Raw genomic sequence first — 21,035 nt, 5'->3', positions numbered from 1 at the left:
AATGTTTGCTTTTCTGTTCCTATGTTGCTTTGCTGAGGATGATGGTTTCCAGCTTCATCCATGTCTCTGCAAAGTACATGAACAGATTCTTTTTTTATGACTGCATAGTATTCCATGGTGTATATGTGCCACATTTTCTTTATCCAGTCTATCATTGATGGGCATTTGGCTTGGTTCCAAGTCTTTACTATTGTAAATAGTGCTGCAATAAGCATATATACGTGTGTGTCTTTATAGTAGAATGATTCATAATCTTTTGGGTATATACTCAGTAATGGAATTGCAGGGTCAAATGGTATTTCTAGTTCTAGATCCTTGAAGAATCACCACGTTGTCTTCCACAATGGTTGAACAAATTTACACTCCCATCAGCAGTGTAAAAGCGTTCCTATTTCTCCATATCATCGCCAGCATCTATTATTTCCACGTTTTAATGATCATCATTCTAACTGGTGTGAGATGGTATCTCATTGTGGTTTTGATTTGCATTTCTCCAATGACCAGTGATGACGAGCTTTTTTTCATATGTTTGTTGGCTGCATAAATAACTTCTTTTGATGGGTGTCTGTTGATAAACTTTGCCCATTTTTTTATGAGGTTGTGTTTTTCTTGTAAATGTGTTTAACTTCCTTGTAGATTCTGGATATTAGCCTTTTGTCAGATGGCTAGATTGCAAAATTTTTTCTCCCATTCTGTTGGTTGCCTGTTCACTTTAAGGATAGTTTCTTTTGCTGAGCAGAAGCTCTTCAGTTGGATTAGATCCCATTTGTCGATTTTGGCTTTTGTTGCAATTGCTTTTGGTGTTTTAGTGATGAAGTCCTTGCCCATGCCTTTGTCCTCAATGGTATTGTCTAGGTTTTCTTCTAGGGTTTTTATGGTTTTAAGTTTTACATTTAAGTCTTTAATCTATCTTCAGTTAATTTTTCTGTAAGGTGTAAGGAATAGGTCCAGTTTCTGTTTTCTGCATATGGCTAGCTAGCTTTCCCAACACCATTTATTAAACAGGAAATTCTTTCCCCATTGCTTGTTTTTGCCATGTTTGTAAAAAAAAAAACAGATGCTTGTAGATGTGTGGTGTTACTTCTGAAGCCTCTGTTCTGTTTCATTGGTCTATATATCTATTTTGGTACCAGTACCATGCTGTTTTGGTTACTGTGTAGCCTTGCAGTATAGTTTGAAGTTAGGTAGCATGATGCCTCAAGCTTTGTTCTTTTGCTTAGGATTGTCTTGGAAATATGGCCTTTTTTTCGGTTCCATATGAAATTTAAAGTATTTTTTTTTCTAGTTCTGTGAAGAAAGTCAGTGGCAGATTGAAGGGAATATCATTGAATCTATAAATTTCTTTGGGCAATATGGCCATTTTCACAATCTTGATTCTTCCTACCCATGAGCATGGAAGGTTTTTTCCATTTGTTTGCATCATCTCTTATTTCCTTGAGCAGTGGTTTGTAGCTCTCCTTGAGGAGGTCCTTCACATCTCTTGTAAGTTGTATTCCTAGGTATTTTATTCTCTTTGTAGCAATTCTCAACGGGAGTTCACTCATAATTTGCCTCTCTGCTTGTCTATTAGTGGTGTATAGGAATGCTTGTGATTTTTGCACATTGATTTTGTATCCTGAGACTTTGCTAAAGTTGCTTATCAGCTTAAGGAGTTGTTGGACTGAGATGATGGGGTTTTCTAAATATACAATAATGTCTTCTGCAAACAGACACAATTTGATTTCCTTGCTTCCTATTTGAATGCCCTTCATTTCTTTCTCTTGCCCAATTGCCCTGGCCAGAACTTCCAACACTATGTTGAATAGGAGTGGTGAGAGAGGGCATCCTTGTCTTGTGTCAGTTTTCAAAGGGAATGCTTTCAACTTTTGCCCATTCAGTATGGTATTGGATATGGGCTTGTCATAAATAGTTATTATTATTTTGAGATATGTTTCATCAACACCTAGTTTATTGAGAGGTTTTTGTATGAAGCAGTGTTGAATTTTATCAAAGGCCTTTTCTGCATCTATTGAGATAATCATGTGTTTTTTGTCATTGGTTCTGTTTATGTGATGGATTATGTTTATTGATTTGCATATGTTGAACTAGCTTTGCATCCCAGGGATGAAGCCAAATTGGTCGTGGTGGAAAAGCTTTTTGATGTGCTGCTGGATTCCATTTGCCATTATTTTGTTGAGGATTTTCACATCGAAGTTCATCAGGGATATTGGCCTGAAATTTTCTTCTCTTATTGTGTCTCTTCCAGGTTTTGGAATCAGGATGATGCTGGCCTCATAAATGAGTTAGGGAGGAGTCCCTCATTTTCTTTTTCTTTTTTTTTCTCTTTTATTTTATTTGTTTAATTTTTATTTATTTTTTTATTATACATTGAATTTTGGGGTACATGTGCAGAGCATGCAGGTTTGTTACATAGTTATACATGTGACATGGTGGTTTGCTGCGCTCATCAACCTGTCTTCTACATTAGGTATTTCTCCTAATGCTATCCCTCAACTAGCCCCCACCCCCTGACAGGCCCTGGTGTGTGACGTTCCCCTCCCTGTCTCCATGTGTTCTCACTGTTCAACTCCCATTTATGAGTGAGAACATGAGGTGTTTGCTATTATGTTTTTGTGATAGTTTGCTGAGAATGATGGTTTCCTTTTTCATCCATGTCCCTGCAAAGAACATTAACTCATCTTTTTTTATGACTGCATAGTATTACATGGTATATATGTGCCACCTTTGCTTTATGCAGTCTATCATTGATGAACATTTGGGTTGGTTCCAAGTCTTTGCTATTGTGAACAGTGCCACAATAAACTTACGTGTGCATGTGTCTTTATAGTAGAATGATTTATAATCATTTGGATATATACCCAGTAATAGGATTACTGGGTCAAATGATATTTCTAGTTCTAGATCCTTGAGGAATTGCCACACTGTCTTCCACAATGGTTGAAGTAATTTACACTCCCACCAACAGTGTAAAAGCATTCCTGTTTCTCCACATCCTCTCCAGCATCTGTTGATTCCTGACTTTTTAGTGATTGCCATTCTAATTGCCATGAGATGGTATCTCATTGTGGTTTTGATTTGCATTTCTCTAGTGACCAGTGATGATGAACTTTTTTTCATATGTTTGTTCGTTGCATAAATTTCTTTTGAGAAGTGTTTATTCATATCCTTCATCCATTTTTTGATGAGTTTGTTTTTGCCTTGTAAATTTGTTTAAATTCTTTGTAGATTCTGGATATTAGCCCTTTGTCAAGTGGATAGATTGCAGAATTTTTCTCCCATTCTGCGGGTTGCCTGTTCACTCTGCTGATAGTTTCTTTTGCTGTGCAGAAGCTCTTTAGTTTAATTAGATTACATTTGTTTGTCTGTTGTTTAGAATAGTTTCAGAAGGAATGCTCTCAGCTCCTCTTTGTACCTCTGGTACAATTCAACTGTGAATCCGTCTGGTCCTGGGCTTTTATTGGTTGATAGGCTATTAAGTAATGCCTCAATTTCAGAACTCTGTATTGGTCTATTCATGATTCAACTTCTTCCTGCTTTAGTTATGGATTGTCTTCCTCCTGGGAGGGCATATGTGCCCAGGAATTTATCCATTTCTTCTAGATTTTCTAGTTTTGTTGCATAGAGGTGTTTATAGTATTCTCTGTTGGTAGTTTTTATTTCTGTGGGATCAGTGTTGATATCCCCTTTATCATTTTTTATTGTGTCTATTTGATTTTTCTCACTTTTCTCCTTATTTAGTCTGGCAAGTGGTCTATTTATTTTGTTAATCTTTCCAAAAGAACAGTTCTTTGATTCAAAGATTTTTTGAAGGGTTTTTTGTGTCTCTGTCTCCTTAAATACTGTTCTGATCTTACTTATTTCTTGTCTTCTGCTAGCTTTTGAGTTTGTTTGCTCTTGCTTCTCTGTTTCTTTTAATTATGATGTTAGGGTGTTGATTTCAGATCTTTCCTGTTTTCTGATATGGGCATTTGGTGCTATAAATTTGCCTCTAAACACTGCTTTAGCTGTGTCCCAGAGATTCTGGTATATTGTCTCTTTGTTTTCATCACTTTCAAAGAACTTTGTTTTCATCACTTTCAAAGAAATTTGTTATTTCTGCCGTATTTTTGTTACTTACCCAGGAGTCATTAAGGAGCAAGTTGTTCAGTTTCCACGAAATTGTGTGGTTTTGAGTAACTTTCTTAATCTTGAGTTCTTATTTGATTGCACTATGGTCTAAGAGGCTGGTTTTTTTTGTTTGTTTGTTTTGTTTTGTTTTATTTTTCCTACATTTGTATCTTTTTTTTGCATTTGTTGAGAAGTGTTTTACTTCCAATTATGTGGTCGATTTTAGAGTAAGTGCTATGTGGTGCTGATAAAAATGTATATTCTGTTGATTTGGGGTGGAGAGTTCTGCAGATATCTATTAGGTCTGCTTGGTCCAGAGGTGAGTTAAAGTCCTGAATATCCTTGTTAAATATCTGTCTCATTAATCTGTCTAATATTGACAATGGGGTGTTAAAGTCTCTCACTATTATTGTGAGGGAGTCTAAGTCTCTTTGTAGGCCTCTAAAAACATTTTTTTTTTTTTGTATGACTGGGTACTTTTGTATTCAGTGCATATATATTTAGGATAGTTAGCCCTTCTTGTTGCATTGATCACTTTATCATTATGTAATGCCCTTCTTTGTCTTTTTTGATATTTCTTAGTTTAACGTCTGTTTTATCAGAGACTAGGATTGCAATCCCTGCTTTTCTTTTTTTTCTTTCTTTCCATTTGTTGGTAAATAGTCCTCCATCCCTTTATTTTGAGCCTATATGTGTTTACACATAAGATAGGTCTTCTGAATACAGCACACCAATGGGTCTTGACGCTATCCAACTTGTCATTTTGTGTCTTTGAATTGAGGCATTCAGCCCATTTACATTTAAGGTTAATATTGGTATGTGTGAATTTGATCCTGTAATTATGATGCTAGCTAGTTATTTTGCCCATTAGTTAATGCAGTTTCTTCTTAGTGTAGTTGGTCTTTATATTTTGGTATGTTTTTGCCATGGCTGGTATCAGTTTTTCCTTTCTATATTTAGTACTTCCTTCAGGAGTTCTTGTGAGGCAAGCCTGCTGGTCACAAAATCCTTCAGCGTTTGCTTGTCTGTAAAGGATTTTATTTGTTTTTCACTTATGAAACTTAGTTTTGCTGGATATGAAATTCTGGTTTGCAAATTATTTCCTTTAAGAATGTTCAGTATTGGGCACCACCCTTTTCTGGCTTGTAGGGTTTCTGCAGAGAGATCCACTGTTAGTCTGATGGGCTACCCTTTGTAGGTAACCTGAACTTTCTCACTGACTGCCCTTAACATTTTTTCCTTTATTTCAACCTTGGAGAATCTGAGAATTATGTGTCTTGGGGTTGCTCTTCTCAAGGAGTATCTTGGTGGCATTCTCTGTATTTCTGAATTTGAATGCTGGCCTGTCTTGCTAGGTTGGGGAAGTTCTCCTGGATAATATCCTGAAGTGTTTTCCACCTTGTTTCTATTCTCCCTATGACTTTAAGGGACTCTAGTCAATCATACCTTTGGTCTTTCCATATGGTCCCATATTTCTTTGAGGCTTTGTTCGTTGTTTTTCATTCTTTTTGCTGTAATCTTGTCTTCATGCTTTATTTTATTAAGTTGCTCTTCAATCTCTGATATCCTTTCTTCTGCTTGAGCGACTCAGCTATTGATACTTATGTATGCTTCACGAAGTTCTCATGCTATGTTTTTCAGCTCCATCAGGTCGTTTATGTTCTTCTCTAAACTGGTTATTCTAGTTAGCAGTTCCGTTCCTGTACCCTTTGGTTAAGGTTCTTAGCTCCCTTGCATTGTGTTAGAACATGATCCTTTAGCTCAGAGGAGTTTGTTATTACCCACTTTCAGAAGCCTACTTCTGTCAACTCATCAAACTCATTCTCTGTCCAGTTTTGTGCCCTTGCTGGAGAGGAGTTGTGATCATTTGGAGGAGAAAAAGCTTCTGGTTTTTGGAATTTTCAGCATTTTTTTGTTGGTTTGTCCTCATCTTTATGGATTTATCTACCTTTGATCTTTGAGGCTGATGACCTTTGGATGGGGTTCTGTGCATGGGAGTCCTTTTGGTTGACGTTGATGTTATTGCTTTCTGTTCATTGGTATTTCTTCTAACAGTCAGGCCCCTCTTCTGCAGGTCTGCTGCAGTTTGCTGGAGGTCCACTCCAGACCCTATTTGCCTGGGTATCACCAGTGGAGGCTGCAGAACAGCAAAGATTGCTGGCTATTCCCTCTCCCTCTGGGAAGCTTCGTCCCAGAGGGTAACACGCCAGATGCCAGCCAGAGCTCTCCTGTATGAGGTGTCTGTCGACCCCTGTTGGGAGGTCTCTCACAGTCAGGAGGCACAGGGGTCAGGGAACTCACTTGAGGAGGCAGTCTATCCTTTAGCAGATCTGGAGTGCTGTGCTGGGAGAGCCACTGCTTTTTTCAGAGCTGATAGGCAGGAATGTTTAAGTCCACGGAAACTGCGCCCACAGCCGTCTGTTCCCCCAGGTGCTCTGTCCCAGGAAGGTGGGAGTTTTACTTATAATCCCCTGACTGGGGCAGCTGCCTTTCTTTCAGAGATGCCCTACCCAGTGAAGAGGAATCTAGCAAGGCAGTCTGGCTAGCGCAGCTTTGCTGTGCTGTGATGGGTTCCGCCCAGTCCTTAGAAGGGTCAGCTGAAAGCCTCCTACTCAAGCCTCAGTAATGGCGGATGCCCCACCCCCCACCAAATTTGTTGTTCCCAGGTCGACTTCAGACTGCTGTGATGACAGTGAGCTTTCCTTTCCCTCCCCCTTCCTCTTCCTTCCCTCCCCTCCCCCTCTCCCTCCCTCCCTCCCTCCCTTCCTTCCTTCCTTCCTTCCTTCCTTCCTTCCTTCCTTCTTTCCTTCCTTCCTTCCTTCCTCCCTTCCTTCCTTCCTTCCCTCCTTTATTTTAGACAGAGTCTTGCTCTGTCCCCCAGGCTGGAGCAGTGAGAATTTCACAGTGGTTCTTAGCTTGCTGGACTTCATGGGAGTGGGATGCGCTTAGTGAGACTACTTTGCTCCCTGGCTTTAGCCCCCTTTCCAGGGGAGTGAATGGTTCTGTCTCACTGGAGTTCCAGGTTTCAGTGGGGTACAGAAAAAAAAAAAAAAAAAAAAAAATCTCAGCAGCTAGCTCAGTGTCTGCCTGAACAGCTTCCTAAATTTGTGCTTGAAACCCAGGGCCCGGGTAATGTAGACACATGAGAGAATCTCCTGGTCTGCAGATTGCAAAAACCATGGGAAAAGTGTAGTATCTGGGCCGGATAGCCCAGTCCCTCATGGTGAGAGGTGACAACTTGCTAGCGGCCCTTGCTCTCACTGCCACCTCTGCCTTGGTGTCCACTCTGGCAGCGCTTGAGGAGCCCTTCAGCCCACCACTGCACTGTGGGAGTCCCTCTCTGGTCTGGCCGAGGCTGGAGTCGGCTCCCTCTGCTTGCAAGGAGGTGTGAAGGGAGAGGCGCAGGCGGGAGCCAGGGCTGCGCGCGGTGCTCACAGGCCAGCGTGAGCTCTGGGTGGGCACCCACTCCGTGGGCCCCGCACTGGGAGTGGCCAGCCGGTGCGGCCGTCCGGGGGCACTGAGGGGCTTAACACCCAGGCAAGCAGCTGTGGAGGGTGCATCAGATCCCCAAGCACTGCCGGCCTGCCTGGCTTGAATTCTCACAGGTCAGCCACCTCCCCATAGGGCAGGGCTCAGGACCTGCAGCCCACCATGCCCGAAACCCACTTCCCCTGTGGGCTTCCGGGAGGCCGGACCCTCCCTACGAGCGACGGCCCCCTGCTCTGCGGCGCCAGGTCCCATCTACCACCCAAGGGCTGAGGAATGCAGGCACATGGCACGGGACTGACAGGCAGCTCTGCCCGTGGCATCCACTAGGCAAAGCCAGCTGGGTTCCTGAGTCCAGCAGGGACTTTGAGAACTTTTCGCTCTAGCACTCTGTGTCTAGCTAAAGGATCGTAAATGCACCAATCAGCACTGTGTGTATAGCTCAAGGTTTGTGCCCAGTCTTTAGAATGGTCAGGTGAAAGCCTCCTACTCAAGCCTCAGTAACGGCAGATGCCCCACCCCCCACCAAGTTTGATGTTCCGAGTTCGACTTCAGACTGCTGTGATGGCAGTGAGCTTCCCTTCTCCTTCCCCTTCCCCTTCTCCTTCCCCTTCTCCTTCCCCTTCCCCTTCTCCTTCCCCTTCCCCTTCTCCTTCCCCTTCCCCTTCTCCTTCCCCTTCCCCTTCTCCTTCCCCTTCCCCTTCCTTCCCTCCCTCCCTCCCTTCCTCCCCTTCCTTCCTTCCTCCCCTTCCTTGTGGCATCAATCAGCATTCTGTGTCTAACTAATCAAGTGGGGACTTGGAGAACTTTCCTGTCTGGCACTCTGTGTCTAGCTAAAGGATTGTAAATGCACCAATGAGCACCCTGTCAAAACGGACCCAGCAGCTTTCTGTAAAATGGGCCAATCAGCAGGATGGGGATGGGGTCAGATAAGGAAATAAAAGCAGGCTGCCCAAACCAGCAGTTGCAACCCACTCCAGGTTCCGTTCCACACTGTGAAATCTTTATTCTGTCGCTGTTTCCAATAAATCTTGCTGCTGCTCACTGTTTGGGTCCCCACCACCTTTATGAGCTGTAACACTCACCACAAAGGTCTGCAGCTTTACTCCTGAATCCAGGAAGACCACAAACCCACCGGAAGGAAGAAACTCCAGACACATCTGAACATCAGAAGGAACAAACTCCAGATACACCATCTTTAAGAACTGTAACACTCACCGCGAAGGTCCGCAGCTTCGTTCTTGAAGTCAGTGAAACCAAGAACCCACCAATTCCAGACACAATGGCACAGTCCGTCATGGCTTCTCTTGGCTAGGGTAGGGATGTCCCTGACCCCTTATACTTTCCATGCAAGGCAATGCCCCACCCTGTTTCTGCTCGCCTTCCATGGGCTGCACCCACTGCCTAACCAGTCCCAATGAGATGAACAGGGTACCTCAGTTGGAAATACAGAAATCAGAAATCACCCGCCTTCTGCATTAGTCTTGCTGGGAGCTGCAGACCTGAGCTTTTCCTATTCAGCCATCTTACCACAGTTGGTAATCCAAACCGTCAAAAAGTTAATGAAATATTGTTTAAGGCAATATGAAGCTATTATTTTATATATCCGTATCACAGAACATTAAAGTATACACAGTTTATATTTCTGTATCACAAAGGAAAATTGAGACAGCATGTTCACATGTATCCAGGAAAAATATGACTTGTAATAAGCTCACTGAATGGTGGTATAGCAGTATGTGCCTGAAATTTTTCAACCTGTAATAATTCAGAAGTATCTAAAGTAAATTTAAAAGATTATATAAAACATGCATACAAAATAGTCATTATAATATTTATTGTAAAGGAAAATCAAATTAAACAACAAAAATAGTAAAAATTATAGTGTATCCATATAAGGGAAGATGAATCCGTTTGGTCTTGTTTTTCAAGCTTATTAATCACATTGAAAATGCTCAAGTTAAAATGTTTCGTGAAAAGCCGCTGTATCATTCTATTATTTTGTTTTAGATATTTGCATGTATTTATCTGCTTTTTAAAAAATATAGTTTTTATGTATTTTCTGAGGTGCTGAAAAGGGCAGAAGTCATTCTAGGACTGCTCCCTCAGAAATTGATTTTACTTTCCAGAGTGTTACAGACACTAGAAAATATATATCAGGAGTGGAGGCTTTCCCAAGTAGCAGAAAGCATAAGAGAGGGGAGCCATTTAGACGGCAAAAGGTGATGTGGGATTTGATGTCATCCATCCCCATTCTCATCTAGCATTTAACATGAAAATTTATTAGCATATTTGATTTGGTTTGATGGAAACATTAAAATATCCAAAACCTGTGACCTACCTGGCCCAGGGACAAATTGAAACAGACAGGGACACCGAAGCAAGGATCCAAAGAGAAACATGGAGGAAAATGGATTTGGAATTCACAGAGTGGTTCCGTTAGTCTGAGGATTTAACATAAGACCAAGTTTAATCAGAGTTTTGATGGCCAGTGGGGCCAGGATGAAATTTGCATTTATTCGGATGTGTATTAAATAAACTAGAAGAAAATAAACCAACAAATTTGACGGTGGTTTACTCTGGTTAATGGGATTAGACTAAAATTAAAATGAGAACAGAAATACGTTTCTTTTTTAGTATGCATTTAATGAAAGTTCTATGAAGAATAAAGCATTCCTCATAGTAACATTAAGATTAGGAAATTGATATTAATAAAATAGGCTGGAAAATATGAGGAGAGGAAAAAACCCTGTAGGTCAGAACCTTATTAATTCTAAGCCATGCTCTTCATTATGAGTTAAATTTCTCTATTTTCAATTCATTTTCTTTATAATTGAAGTGGCATAAGGATGGCAAACTTTCTCATTGAAACTGTGATGAGGAATATCTAATCAAGCACATTCACAATGTCAAATGCATTCTCAATATTAATAATATAAATGGCCTCAGTGATAAAACAATTGTTGCTTTACAATTGAGAGTGTTAGGTTTCTTTTTTTTTTTTTCAAGAGAATTAAATTGTTTATTGATTACACATGATAATGGATGATACACAAGCTTCATTCCCATCTGTAATTTTATCTGGTGCCATTATTCAATTTAGATATATTGCATAGGATGTGCCAACAATCACTTTTATAACCAGTAATTCCATGATTTTGCTTGGGTAATCCCTTTTAATGATGAACTTCAGGTCACAACAGTAACTATCAGTTCAACTACACCAAGGTTTCCGAAGACAATGGCTTCTCCACCCAAGCAGGTTGTATATAAATTCCAAATAGAACCTGGCATCACCCTGAAGGAATTCTAACTTCACACTGTTGGGGAAATTTACCAAGATGGCTTCAGAGTAGACTAACTTTACACAGCACATTAAAAAAAAAGACATTTATTCAGCGTCACGATCAGACTATTACATTTAAAAATCAACAGCATGGGTGCAAAAAAAAAAAAAATCTACATTAAAACCCTTTGTTGGAATGCTTTACACTTTCCACAGAACAGAAACCAAAATAACCTGTTATACAATTAGTCACAAATACAGTCCTCGAGTTTTTTGCCCATACACATGAATATTTGTCTAAAACATGTCTTCTTTGTAGCAGCTAGGCCCTGCCACCACTGTGCTTGGCTGAGTTCACAAATCTGTTGTAACCTGTAGCTTCCCTGTCACTTCTCTGGCTCTCCTCTCCTGCTAAGCTTTGTTTCCTAATTAAAATCTTCTGCCACTGCCATAGCTACTGCTGCTGCTGGAACCACCATAGCCACCTTGGTTTCGTGGTTTTGCAAAGTATTGGCCTCCATCGCCATAGGGGCCAGAGCTTCTGCCTCCAAAATTTCCTCCCTTCATGGGTCCAAAATTTGAAGACTGATTGTTGTAATTGCCAAAATCATTGTAGCTTCCACCACCTCCAAAATTGCTTCCACTACCACCGTCAAAGCCGCCTCGGCCTCCGTTGTTATAGCTGTCATAGCTGCCACTCCCGCCATAGCCACTGCCCCGGTTTCCATAACCCTGTCCACCACTTCCATAGCCTCTGCTTCCTCCAGAGTAACCAGGGCCGCCTCCTCCATAACCACCATCGTTACCAAATCCATTATAGCCATCCCCACTGCCACCATATCCACCACCACCACGGCTGCCACCAAAGCCACCATGACCACTGAAGTTTCCTCCACGACCGAAACCAAAGTTTCCCACCGAAACCACCTCCACGACCAACACCAAAGTTTCCGGAACCACTTCGACCTCTTTGGCTGGATGAAGCACTAGGCATCTCTTGCTTTGACAGGGCTTTCCTAACTTCACAGCTGTGGCCATTCACAGTATGGTATTTCTGAATGACAGTCTTATCCGCGGAGTCATGGTCGTCAAAGGTTACAAAGGCAAAGCCCCTTTTCTTGCCACGGCCTCGGTCAGTCATGATTTCAATCACTTCCATTTTCCCATACTGCTCAAAATAATCTCTTAGGTGATGTTCTTCAGTGTCTTCTTTAATGCCACCAACAAATATCTTTTTCACAGTTAAGTGGGCACCTGGTCTTTGAGAATCTTCTCTTGAGACAGCTCTCTTTGGTTCCACAACTCTTCCGTCCACCTTGTGTGGCCTTGCATTCATAGCTGCATCCACCTCCTCCACAGTGGCATATGTGACAAACCCAAAGCCCCTGGAACGCTTGGTGTTTGGATCTCTCATGACCACACAGTCCGTGAGCGTTCCCCATTGCTCAAAATGGCTCCTCAGGCTCTCATCGGTTGTTTCAAAGCTCAACCCTCCAATGAAGAGCTTCCTCAGCTGTTCCGGCTCTTTTAGGAGACTCTGACTTTGACATGACGGCAGGGAGAAGAGAGACTTTAATGATGCTTCTTCGGCGGCGTCCACGGGCAGAGAGGCAGAGTGTTAGGTTTCTAATCACCATCATATAAGTATGAACTATTGAACAGATTAAGAGCTCATGGCAGAAAAAAAAAACAAAAAACTGTAGTTATTTTCATGTTTATATAAATAAATGACATCCAATACATTTTAAAATGTTTGATATTATGCACATTGTAATTGTAAAATACAGGTACTATGCAATTAAATACTATTGATTATGCCTTACAGCAATGATTCAGGCATTCTTTTCCTTATAGTTTCAGTAATTTACTGACACATTTATTTTCATTTTAACAGATAATATATATAGTTAGAAATGCAATTTCTGGTTTGTGTCTATTCAAATATTGTTTAGCTTCCTAATGTTATGACTTTAAATTATTGATTGTTGTTTGTTATACCATCAAATAAAATAGCACTGGAGCTTTATACAAATCTCCTTTGGTTCTCTTCTTTTGCAATTGGCTCAGGAGTGCATATATAAGGATTCAGTTTATGTTTCATCTTATTTTTTTAAATGTCTTATAAGGCTTCATTAGAGAACTGACAAAAACCATAAAATTTAAAACTAATCTACTTTAACTTCACCATCTGCTTTATTTCTGTCTTCTATTTCTATCCTCCAGTTAAATCATTTTTTTTTTTTTTTTACAATTATCTTCAACAAGAGTGACTTATGTAAACTCAACGCTGAAAGAAGTAAAGCTCGAATTAGAATTCCATATGAGTACAATTTGCATTCGGGTAGGATTAAAAGTTTTAAATTTCAGTTGCAACAATTGAAAAATCTAAAGAAAATCTCTCTCTCTCTCTCTCTCTCTCTGTCTCTCACTCTCTCACTCTCTCATTATGTCTGTTTGTCCCTCTCTCCTTGCCTCCCGTCCCCCATTACACACACACACACACACACACACACACCACACACACACACAGAGAGAGAGAGAGAGAGAGAGAGAGAGAGAGGAATTTGAAGGCTCACATAATTAAACTTCGCAGAGAGGAAACCAGGTAAACTTTTAACCAGAGGCTCAATATTATCATACTTCTCCTTGTTTGCTCTACAATAACAACGATATCATCCTGGAAGTTCCCATAAGAACTCAGACATATTCCTGCTTGAGGCCTTTGTTGTGAGCATTTATACCTAAATTTTCACCCACATTTATTATTCATCAGTTTCTTCATTCTGCATAGGTATTTTCTCAAATGTTACATTCTCAATTTGTCCTTCTGTAGAAACCCAATCTAAAATGTTAAATACAGTCCTCCCTAGGTATCTGTGGAGTGTTGGTACTAGGGACCCCCACCTACTTGGATACTTCATGGATGCTCCAGTCTCTTATATAAAAGGATACAGTGTTTGCATATAACCTGTCTACATCCTCCCATATACTTTACATTATCTATAGATTACTTGTAATACCTAACACAAAGTAAATGCTATGTTGTTGTACTCTATTTTTAAAGAAATAATGACAAGAAAAAGGAGTCTATATGTGTTTCATACAGAGGCCACCATCAATTGTCTTAAAAAATGTTTTCAGCCACAGTTGGTTGAATCCATGGATGCAGAACTCATGGAGAAGGAGGGCCAACCACACTCCCATACTCTCATCCAGCCGATAGGCGCCGTCTCCACTTTCTTTGTTTTTTTTTTTTTTCTTAACAACTAATTGCCATCTGGCTTCCCAGTTTACAACATAATTCTTCATACATTCTTTTTATTGACTAGATTAGGCTGAAATGTAATCTCTACGAAGAAAGATATATTTGTTTCTTTGTATGATACTAACTGTCTTCCAGGGAAGGAAGAAATATTGCCCTAAAGGCGAATTATGCCACACATAGTTGGTAGAACTGTATTTGGAGGGCCTCCCTTATAGGAAGTGCGCAGACTACATAAACTGACCAGGAGAACTCTTTCTTAGTAATGAGATAGTCAGAGCTAATTTGACCAAGACTGGAAAGCCAGATTCCATTTTATAGCAATACATAGAATATGGGAAACGATGCATTTGTTGAAAGGTGTGAACAATTAAGTGATACATTAAAAAAAAAAATACATTATGGTTTTATGTAAAAAAAAAAAAAAAAAAAAAAACTATATAAAAGTCAGTCAAAGAAAGAAGCATTACAGCCAGGCCTGTAATCCAAACTACCAAGGAGTCTGAGATGGAAGGATGGCTTGAGGTCAGGAGTTCAAGACCAACCTGGAATACATTGTGAGATGCAATTTCTATTTTTTTTTTTCAATCTGTATGGTTTGGTGGCACATATTCATAGTCCCAGCTACTTGGGAAGCTGGAGTGTGATAATCACTTTGAGCCCGGGAGTTAAGGCTGCAGTGAGCTATGGTTGTGTCACTGCACTTCATCCTGGGGAAACAGAGTGAGATCCTGTCTCAAAAAGAAAAAAAAAAAAAAAAGAAAAAAAGAAAAAAAGGAAAAGAGAAACGGAGAGAAAAAGAAAGAAAGAGAGAAAGAGAGAAAGAAAGAAAGAGAGGGAGGGAGGGAGAGAGGGAGGGAGGGAGGAAGGAAGGAAGGAAGGAAGGAAAAGAGAGAAAGAGAGAGAGAGAAAGAAAGGAAAGATGAAGGAAGGAAGGAAAGAAAGAAGGAGGGAAGGAGGGAGGGAAGGAAGGAAGAGAAAGAAGAGGCATTGGGTAAGCTAAGTATGTTATGACACTCAAAATATTAGTATACAAAGGTACACAAAATTGCAAAATCTGAAATTCATGCTATGCTGATCTACTAAAGCCTGAATTAAACAAATACTGAGACCATCACCTCACCAATTACATTTTAATCTGCCAAAGATAGTTTCTGATCGTACCCCAAACCAAATAAACACACTAATATATTCATTCTTTATCAGTCTTCAGAGACAGTTTATTCAGGCTTAGGGACTGAGTTGCCAGTGCCGTAATATGTGCCGAGAGTCACAGACATCTTTGAAAAGGAATAGTTAGAGTCAAAAACAGGAAGATCCCTGGAGGAACCAAGTGTGATTTTTGCCCTGTAGGTAATATGTGGCAATGTCTAGAGATATTTTTGGTTGTCACAAGTAGAGATCAGGGCTGTTACTAGCGTTTGGCTACAGAGGCCAAGTTTGCTGCTAAGGATCCTACAATGCACAGGAGAGCTTCCTACAGTAAAGCAATATTGAATCCAAAATGCCAGTATTGTTGTGGTTGAAAAATTCTTCCTTAGAGGAAGTTTAGGTTGTAGAAAGTGGAAAATAGTAAGACAAAAGGAAAGATCAAATGCATACAACTTTATGAAAGTTAGAGAACCCAGACTTACAGAAGAAAAACTTCTGTTTCAGACTAGCAGACCATAATAACATGAGATAGATTCCAGATTAGGAAATCTTTTTCTGGTTCATGTGGGCATTGCGTCGGAGAGTTAGGTGCACATATTTGGTTAAGACAAATTGTTTTCTTGTTATTTTTCTTGCTTTGTTGGAACAGACTAAGCACTTTTGGTTCAGAATGGTATATATATATATATATATATATATATATATATTGCTTGGTCACAAACTTTCTTTTCAGTTCTTCCCTTTAAAATGCTAACTTACATTAAATTTGCTTGATTTTTTTCCTCTATGTATATTATTAGACATGTAGGTGAAAAGTTTGAATGAGTTTTGTTAAGTAGAATGAACTTGTGTGATAATAACAGAGAGCTTGCTCTACTTCATTTTTAAGAAAAGGGGCAGGGGGAAAGGTAGGATCCCAGATGTATTAAGCATAAAATAACAAAATCAAATAGCCACTGAATTGTTCTGATATAGCTTCAACAATGCCACATGATCATGATCCATTTCATTCATGTCCTGGTCTATGCCTTACATCTCCTCTCTTCTCTTTCTTTCATAGACGTATTTTTCTTTTTTTTTTTAATTTTTATTTATTTTTATTTTTTTATTTTTATTATACTTCAAGTTCTAGGGTACATGTGCATAACGTGCAGGTTTGTTACATATGTATACTTGTGCCATGTTGGTGTGCTGCACTCAATGGCTCTCTGAAACAACTTCATAAATTGAGTAGTTTACCCTGCTCTTGTACAGACTCTTGGGAGGGAAGTTGGCTTATGCTTAAAGTACTACTTGAAAGATAGCAGCATCCTCAAACTAGCTGTTCACTTCTAAATATTTTTCATGTGCACGTGTTACTGTTTTTCTAGTTCTATGATATATTTTAATAATTTGAATTACTATCATATTTTAAATAATCAAACAACAATGTGTTTTTACTTGGAAGAACTATTTCAAATAACATAAGAAGCATCTGTCACAGGATTCGTGTTTAAGTCATTCTCAAATGGTGTTATTGCCATAAAATTGTTAGTCATTCAAAGTGGTAGAAACTTTGTTTTTGGTTAACCTTAAATAGTATTCTCTGGGCCTTTTTGGTTTGTCCTTTCCTAGGCAGCAAACAATAATAATGCTTCAGATGTGTTCAACTGAGAAAGATTAATAGAAATCAAAGTTACCACATAACTTCCATTATGTGTGAAGGATTTGATGTACAGGAAATTTACCAGTATCTTAATAGATCTAGGATAAAAATAGAAATTAACATGGTTATTCTGTGTCCCTACCCAAATATCATCTTGAATTATAGTTCCCATAATCCCCATGTGTTATGGGAGGGACCCAGTAGGTGGCAATTGGATCATGGGGGTGGTTACCCTCATGTTGCTGTTCTTGTGATAGTGAGTGAGTTCTCACAAGATCTGATCTTTTTTTAGGGGCTTTTTTTCCCTTTTGCTCAGCACTTCTCTTTCCTGCTGCCATGTGAAAAAGGACGTATCTGCTTCCCCTTTTGCCATGACTGTAAGTTTCCTGAGGCTTTCCCACCCATGCTGAAGTGTGAGGTAATTAAACCTCTATCCTTTACAAATTACCCAATCTCAGGTATGTCTTTATTAGCAGCATGAGAATGGACTAGTACAGAAATGCTCAGGAATTAGTGCTATGCCAAAGTTACCTCTACATACATGATATGTAAATTAACAGATTTCCAATGAGAAGTACTTTATAATTTCACAAGTTTTCTGTTGATTGGCTACAATGATTGATATTGGCTATAGAGTAGGAGATATTTAAGGGAGACCTCTAATAATGAATTCATAAACTACTTCTCTCACACTTTTAAACTTGATTTTTATGCTAGTATCCACTTACAAGAGTAAGCACCAAAGGAGTTACAACTTTATCTTTTATCTTGCTTGTTTTCAGCAGAACTTTTATAGGTGATAAAGTAAATTAAAATAGCTAAAATATAAGCAGTGACAGATCGAGATTGATTCATTCAAATTACTGCAATGCTTGTGAATAGTTAAAACATTCATATTTAAAGGAAGCATATAAACATTTTAAATGTCTTAGAGAAACTGAGGATGTCACTATGTCTTTACCAGTGCTGGAACAGGAAAAATAATTGGAAAAATAATAAAACAAGTTTTATTATTTAAAAATTTGCCTGCTATGGTTAAGAATAAATCATTTGTGAAAGAAAAGCAAAATAAAATAGGGTTATTTATGTGAACCTATTTCATATTTTGTTTTGGATCCTTATGAAGCAGCTATTCTACCAATATGTTTATTAACAGGATTTAGAGCCATACTATCTGTACGTATGCTAAGACTCAGTTCTTTAGAAGAAGTTTCACAACTATTTGGGAAAGAAACCAGAACATAAACTTTCTTCAACGGTTTCTGAGCATCCAGAGTATGCTGGGCTGAATAATGGTACCCAAATTTTCCTCTTTGTCCTAATTCCCATAACCTATGGATGTTATCTAACACGGCAAAAGGGACTTTGCAGATACGTTAGAGATAAGTATCTTGAGATAAAGAGATTATCCTGATTATCAGATGGGGCCTGATATAATCACGAAGGTCCATATTAAAAAGTTGCATACAGAGTCAGAGACAGAGAACTTGATACGATAGCAAAGCAGAGATTTGGAGTGTTATCTTTTAAAGTTAAAGGAAGGAAAGAAGGTGCAAGCCAAATAAGATAGGCTACCAATAGAAGCTGAAAAAAACATAAAGAAACAGATTTCCTACTCAGAACCTGCATAAGAAGCCAGTTTGCTGACGTCTTGACTTTACATCAGTAAGACTGATTCCAGATTTCTGACTTCCAGAAATGTTAGAGAATAAATGTTGTTTTATGCCACTACATTTGCAGTGTTTCATTACTGTAGCAATAGAAAGCAAATTCACAAAGGCTTCAAGAAAATTTATTTGTAACACCAAAGCAAACTTGTTAGCTGAAAATCATTAAAGAAGCTCTCTAACTGAACACATAATTTTGAATCTAAATATGGTGACAGATCCTCTCTAAAAAACGTGTATAAAATACACAAAACAAGTCAATCTAGATTTATTCTTAGCAGTCATTTTTAGTCTTAGCTGAGTTTTAGATCCATCGGAAAAAACTGATACAAGTGGATTGAGTGTAGATTGAGAAAAACCAAAAACAGCAAGATGATTGGTTAGTTAAGTATCTCAGAACAAATGGATTTAACTTTCATTAGTTAAAATTCTGCATTTACCTTGACATGGTTGGCACATTTAGGAGATCCATTTGTCAACTGCTTAGGGAAACAGCAGACTTTCACAAATGAGATATTGGCTTGTAACATTTTGCTGTCCCATTTCTAACTCAGGAATAGCCCGTGCTAATGGCATATCCTATATGTGTACATATTTCACTAATTTATTATCCTCATTAAGATACATTTGAGAATGAAAAAGGATCTTAACAGTTGTTTGGTTGGAGTAACAGGCATTAAACTAGGTTTGGTTTATACAAAAGGCACTAACTGGTGTTCTTCCCAATATGAACATCTAATGTTTAGAAATTGGTGTCTACATGATTCTTATGTTATCTTTAACAATTGAAAAGCCATGTTTTCACCTTGTACTCAAAAGTCAACAGAAACACTGATTTAAAAAATAAGGCAATCCATGTTACAAAGTGAGAATCATACATAATTTACTAGACAGCCAACATTCTGATTGCAGATATAATCACAGGTATTACAAGAGGCCCATGGACTAAGTAATTTAATTAGCCTCAGTAAGTTTTGGCAAAATCTTTAGTCACTTGTCTTTAGGGAAAACATCTCTCTAATTCTTTTATAATCTTTTAGTGCTATGTAACTAGTACATCTCATTGAAAGAATATTGAAAACATTACATTATGGAACCTCTCAACTCCAGGCACACAATGTTGAATAAGACAGACCATCATCTTACCTTATGCTTTGTAATAGTCATTCACTGAGATATATATATATATCTTAACTTTAATTGCAAACAAAATAAAAGATAAAAGAGAAACCTAACATCAATTGCTGAAAGTTTAGATTTGAAAATAATGTCCACCTATTACTGAGGAGGGACTGACCACACATACACACTCCCACAGGGGGAGATACAGGGCACAGAGGCAGAGACCCACAGGTTAATATTGTCTATCTTTTGCTCAGTTCTTCATAATTATTTCCTATCTAAATCTGGGATCAGGCAGAAAATTATTTCAGGCATGAGAAGTGCAGGCAGATGGAGGGCCAAAACAGGAATCTTCCTAGATCTTGGAAAAAATATGAGTGAGATTTTTGTTGGTTGTTTTGGATAAGCTTACTATTAGCAAATATAGGTCAGTCCTTGAGTATTCTTACTTCTGTTATGAGAACAGAGGAAGGAATTTATTCATTCTTTGTTGGCTACCAAGTTTCCCTAGATTGATAGTTGCCTGAAGTTCTGACTGTTTATTTTTCCAGCTGCTCTTCAGAGTTAGGAAGACTTTTTTAAGCAATCTATCTCAACTCACAAAAAATCCTTTGACAGTATGCAGATGACCAGAACTCCTTAAAATGAAGTGGAGAGTTTAATTATGCGATTATACCAAAAATGCTTGATACACGCTATCACTCAGATTTTCATCAAAAGAAAAAGTTAATTTTTGCATTTGAATAGTGAATATAGAAATCAGAAGAAACATATTTCATTTTTTAAAAAATTTAGCTGCCCCTCCTCTAACTCCATAATATTCTAATTGGCCAAGTACTTGTTTTAATACATGTATCCTATCTCTTTAAGTAAAGATGTTGAGAGCTCCATGGTGTCATCTGGGGTAAAGGAGCTGAACTTTAAAAGTACCCAAATTAACCCAGAAGAGAACATTGTCTGTGAACTATCTTGTTAAAATGCCTGATATAAAAGGTAGATGTAAGCAATATCTGAAATAATTATAAAATTACCTAGAATCAAACCCAAAGAGAAGGATATCATAATAAGTCTTAATATTTTTAGTATAGTCCAACTTGATCTCTTTTATGAGGGCCATGGATTAAAATATATCTGAAGCACATATTTGTAATGAGTGGACTATCTGAAAAAAAAATTTTCAACTCATGCAGGATTATCATATTTTGAAGTTTTATTCATTATGTATTTCTGTATTATTACTCTAGTGTATCTGTAAATGTTTCCTATGTAATGACTAATATAATTCTGAGGTTGATTGTTTACTACTCC

The 21,035-nt window shown here is 38.6% G+C and overlaps 1 protein-coding gene and 1 pseudogene across 4 annotated transcripts in view; one reads left to right on the top strand and one right to left on the bottom strand.

Moving 5' to 3' along the window:
* The window catches only part of EYS (eyes shut homolog), a 2,089,174-nt gene that overhangs the window by 360,338 nt on the left and 1,707,801 nt on the right, over positions 1-21,035 (top strand). The gene's annotated exons all lie outside the window — the stretch shown is intronic.
* LOC117087415 lies at positions 10,586-12,429 on the bottom strand (annotated as a pseudogene). Its single transcript, XR_004438802.1, has one exon. The product of XR_004438802.1 is annotated as a heterogeneous nuclear ribonucleoprotein A1-like (transcript).

The sequence above is a fragment of the Trachypithecus francoisi genome, unplaced genomic scaffold (assembly GCF_009764315.1).
Source record: "Trachypithecus francoisi isolate TF-2019V2 unplaced genomic scaffold, Tfra_2.0 Lachesis_group10, whole genome shotgun sequence".
NCBI classification, from domain to species: domain Eukaryota; kingdom Metazoa; phylum Chordata; class Mammalia; order Primates; family Cercopithecidae; genus Trachypithecus; species Trachypithecus francoisi.
This window is presented reverse-complemented; position numbering and strand designations above follow the sequence as displayed.